General features: G+C 32.9%; 1 long non-coding RNA gene and 1 pseudogene across 1 annotated transcript; one reads left to right on the top strand and one right to left on the bottom strand.

Annotated features, from left to right (window-relative positions):
* Position 1: 1 nt before the first annotated feature.
* LOC117114461 lies at positions 2-2,891 on the top strand. The gene is made up of 2 exons (XR_004446371.1): positions 2-130; positions 988-2,891. It is a non-coding gene; the product is annotated as an uncharacterized LOC117114461 (long non-coding RNA).
* Positions 2,892-3,032: 141 nt separating this feature from the next.
* LOC117114477 lies at positions 3,033-4,527 on the bottom strand (annotated as a pseudogene).
* Positions 4,528-5,100: the final 573 nt, after the last annotated feature.

Genomic DNA, 5,100 nt, shown 5'->3' with positions numbered 1-5,100 from the left:
TATCTGGAGAAAAAGCCGTCGCCTAAGAAAGTTTCCAAGATATTGTCTGCAGCACCTACTAGTGAAAGACAAAATGAATGTTTTGATCATTTGAAGAGATTTGTGAAGTCCCTAGACGACAACACTTTAGGTATGTAGTCACCTAAAATATTATGTTAGTGCAAATGAAGGGGTTAGAATAAAGATTAGCAAAGACACTGACTTTCTTTGGAAGATTTTTCAAATTTTGTTAAATTGGCCAAAATATTAGAGACAGCCAAAGCTTTGCAAAGACCTTTAAGCCATGAAAGCTTTTGTTATAGAATTTTTTTTTGCTCTGACTTATAGCCAACTTGGGCAGTTTCTTTGAATACAAAAACAACAAATATGCAATAGTTTCTCCAACCAGATCAAAACATTGATGGAAGTAAAGTAAAAAATAACAGGAAATTTTAAACCATGCAATCTAACAAAATTCAAAAAACCATCTACAGTAACAAAAAATTGCTTGTTTTTTTCTCATTCTGACATTCAAGTACTGTACTAGCTCTAAAAAAAAACACACACACAGTCAACATGTCTTAAACATTGTATAAAAATTTTAGTTATGGTGAGTGCCATCAAATTAATGGTTACTTATTGTTATAATTACTATAAATTATCTTTATAATTTATTAATATTATTATTATTTATTAATATTACCTTTTCTTCAATATTTTATATTATTTTTTATATATAAATCATAATTATAATTATTAATATGTTATTAAAGGAAAAAATAACTATTTATTCACTTTATTTACTTATTCACCTATTAGATTTTTGGGTTTTTCTTTTTGCATGTGTGTGGTGTTGAGTGTGTTTCCTTATTAATATTACACATTGTTGTTTGCATTAGTAACTGTTTTTTCAAGGCCTAAATGTTTTCTTCTTTTTTTTCTTGAGTTTTTTTTTCTATTTAATTTATTTTAGTTCTATTATTGATAAACACTCTCCTTATCTTTTAGGTGTTTTTCTGCAGTTTGTTACTGGGAGTAACTACCTCACTGTTGACAGTATCAAAGTGGATTTTTGTAAGCTAGAAGGGGCTGCAAGAAGACCATTAGCACACACGTGTGGATGTGTTTTAATTATTCCAGAGACATACCAGGGATATAATGAATTATCTGAAGAGTTTAGCAGTGTTTTAAGGCACAGTGCTTCTTGGGAGTTTGGAATTGTTTGAGCTGTTGTAATGCCTGGTTCCTTTCAATGTTAATTTTAATATAGTATTACACCTCAGCTACTACAGGTTTTAGTGAAATTGGGTTGTTGGGCTTCCTGTGCTTGGGCAGGATTTGGGTGAAAATACTTGCAACAAAGATTAAGACAATGCTTGTTACATTGGTCAATTCTTTGGCAACCTGTCTTTCAACTGGCATTGCATGACAATTTTTAGGGAAATAGCAACATCTTTTAAATTGATGTCTAGATGCTGCAATCAGTTTCAAATGTTATGTGAAACTCTAGTGATCACACTTCATGGATAATAATGTGAATTTTAAAAAAAAATCATTAATTAGCGTCAAGCATAGGTACAACCTGCCATAGTGTTTTTAATTAGTTCTTAGTTTTGTACTTACAGCAGCACTTTCATGTTGGATGTTTTTGATGAAAAACTTTTAGAATTTTAACATAACATTGTTACAGTTTATAAGGATATTATACCTATGTTCTCTTATTTTTTATATTGTAATTGCAACAAGTTACAGCCACAAACATTAAGGCAGTGCTTCTTAAACTGTCTTTTAACTGGCATTGCATGACAAGTTGCAGGGAAATTGCACAGCATTGCACTGAGGAACATATTTAGATTGGTTTCTAGGTGCTGTAGTGTAGTTTCAAATGAGACCTGAAGCTTTATAGATCACACTTCAAGAATAATGATAGTGTGACTTAAAAATCATTAATTATTAATTACTGTCGCCAACCATTGGAAAAACATATCCCACTAGTGTTTTAAATCAGTTCTTAGTTTTGTACTTAGAGAAAAAAAAAATTATAATGTTGGATATTTAAAAATGTTTTTGAAGAAAAACTAATTTAGAATTTTAACACGCATTGTTACAGTTTTACATGCATATAATGTTATAGGACTACCATGCAAGGCCTAAATGCTTTCTACAGTATGTGCCAATTATCTTAAGGATAATAATAATGTGAATTAAAAATCATTAATGCTGCCACAAACACTGGAAAAACATGCCCCACTAGTGTTTTAAATCAGTTCTTAGTTTTGTACTTGGGGAAAAAATGTTATAATGTTTGCTGTTGGATGTTTAAAAATATTTTTGAAGAAAAACTTTTATTTTAGATTTAGAACTTTAACACAGCAATGTTGCAGTTTTACATGCATATAATGTTATAGGACTACCATATAGGCCTAAATGCTTTCCATGTGCCAATTCTCTCAAGGATAATAATAATGTGAATTAAAAATCATTAATTACTGTCACAAACTTTCGAAAAACATGTCCCACTAGAGTTTTAAATCAGCTCTTAATTTTGTACTTAGAGAAAAAAATATATAATGTTTAATGTTGGATGTTTAAAAATGTTTTTGAAAAACTTATTTTAAAATTTTTTACACAGCGTTGTTACAGTTTTACATGCATATAATGTTATAGGACTACCATATACAGTATTGTGCAAGGCCTATATTCTTTCTATGTGCCAATTCTTAATTCAATTTCTTGTCAAAGATTACATTCATCTAAGATTGCCTATAGGACAATCTAAATTCAACCATACTATTATACAGTATTTGATTGATATGTAATGTGGATTAGGCCTAACAGTTAAAAAGGATTTGATTGTTACAGTTTCTACTAGTTCTGTAGATATTTTGAATAAACAGTGCTTTGTCTTAAAATGCGTGAAGTGTAGTCAATAAGCACACTATTGCGAGTTAAATGGATGAGAAAAAGCTGGCTTTTATTTGAAAAGACTCCACAAAATCAATAATACCGGTACATGTAAAATTACCATAGTGCTTTTGCAAAGAGGTAAATGTTCAATTTAGGTCAGTAACTCTTTGAAAAAACTGCAGAGCTTCCTCTACAGTGGATGGGTAATTTAAACCCTCAATATCCATAATGAACTCAAAATATTCTTGATATTCACTTTCCTCTTCAACAAGTTCACAATGCTGCTCCATTTCAATTGTTTGTTGAATTGATACAGGATTTAAACACTCCTCCATGCTGTAGTACATCTGTCTCTTATACACATCTAGATGTGTATAAGAGACAGGGATTTAAACACTCCTCCATGCTGTAGTACTCTGGCAGGTAATACATAACATCTGGAACACCTTCAACTGTGCTGTGCCTTGACTTTGTTATTCTGTGACTATTCCAATGATCTCTTACTTTGTTCAAATCATCTTGTAAAATCTTTGCAAAACAGAACCATAAACACTCCATGTAAAGAATATTTCCTAGATGCAAGGTTCCATGTTCTACCATATCCTTGAATAAATCCATCCACCAACTAGATCGATTGTGCCTTAAAAATGACCACCATCCTTCTATACGTTGATTAGCTGGTGATGAGCAGTACCTATGAGAACTCTCTCCAGCTTGATCATCTAGACTACCAGAACGAAAAGTGCATTGCATAGCTGCTGCAACACCATTTTCTGTCCCACAGTCTGAAACAAGTAACAGAGGGCAACCACCAACTTCTTTGACATATTCTAGAAACAGTTTACCTGGTACTCTTGGATTATTGTTCGACTTGACAACATCAAGCCATAGTATCCGCCTACTAAACCCATCGATGGCCCCATGAATAGGAAAACCATATGGCTTGAGCTTGTCATACCCTTTTAATAAAGAAAACAAAAACTGAAAGTTAATATTAGTATCATCCTATGTACAGGTTTAAGGTAAGATGATACATAGCTTTTAAATTTGCCACACTACTTACCATCTATGTGCCAGGAGGCATTGGGACCGGGAGAAAAAAAAGTACGACATCTAGATGTCGTTTTTTCCTCAACTCAACACCAGCAGGGTCTATCCGTTTCATAATTTGTGCAACTAGACTGCGTGGTACATGAATACCATGACGTAATCGCAGTGCATGCCAAATGGTTCTGTAACCAGCTAATATTCCGGGTCCTTTCATTTCTTCCTGAACTACAGCTTTGAGTCGCTCTTCGTCTGTTCCTTGAACATTACCTTTACGTCTTAAACCAAGGTTTTGAAGTCTTCTTTTAAGGGTTCTAACACACATTGTAATGCCCATTTGCTTATCTAAGATGCTGACAATAACTTGATAAGGATATCCTCGATGAAAATAATTTGTTATTGCCTTGTTGACATCCATATCAAAAGCACATTTTTCACAAACACTTGTTGTAGACAGCTCTATACCACAAGATCTACAATAATGCATCACTTTTACTTCTTGATCTCAGTTTTAATTTAGGACTAGTTTGCTCTCTCCTACTATAAAGTCGCCATTTTTGAAAACCAATTCCCTCTCAGACTTGTCATGAATATGAAATGCGCCCTCACGCTTTCATTACTTGTTTGCAGTGTTTCCTTTTTTGTTTGCAGCGTTTCTGTTTTGTTTGCAGTGCGTTTTCTTTTTTGTTTGCAGCGTTTCTGTTTTTGTTTGCAGCGCGTTTCTTTCTTGTTTGCAGCGCGTTTACTTTTTTGTTTGCAACGCGTTTTCTTTTTGTTTGCAGCGCGTTTTCTTTTTTGTTTGCAGCATTTCTTTTTTTGTTTGCAGCATTTCTTATTTGTTTGCAGCATTTCTTTTTTGTTTGCAGCATTTCTTTTTTGTTTGCAGCGTTTCTTTTTGTTTGCAGTGTGTCCCTTGTGGGCCATCGTAAAAAGCATGCAGACTTAGGCATAATCCAGCCATTACAAAATAACCAAATTCATAGACTAACCTTACACCAGACTGTAGAAAGCCATACATTAAAATATTCCTGTATATATTCAGCCACATTTTCATACTGTATTATAAATTTCGTGCATTATATATTTCAATATTAATCCCCACAAGTTGTTTTATAAATCTGGGTCACATATTTGCTCCAAAAGTATTACTATTGAATGGGATTACAC

This window comes from Anneissia japonica, unplaced genomic scaffold (genome assembly GCF_011630105.1).
Source record: "Anneissia japonica isolate Jap-2015-1 unplaced genomic scaffold, ASM1163010v1 scaffold1374_len1023071_cov147, whole genome shotgun sequence".
In the NCBI taxonomy this organism is placed as follows: Eukaryota; Metazoa; Echinodermata; class Crinoidea; order Comatulida; family Comatulidae; genus Anneissia; species Anneissia japonica.
Note: the sequence above shows the minus strand (reverse complement) of the source record. Positions and strands in the feature narration are given on the sequence as shown.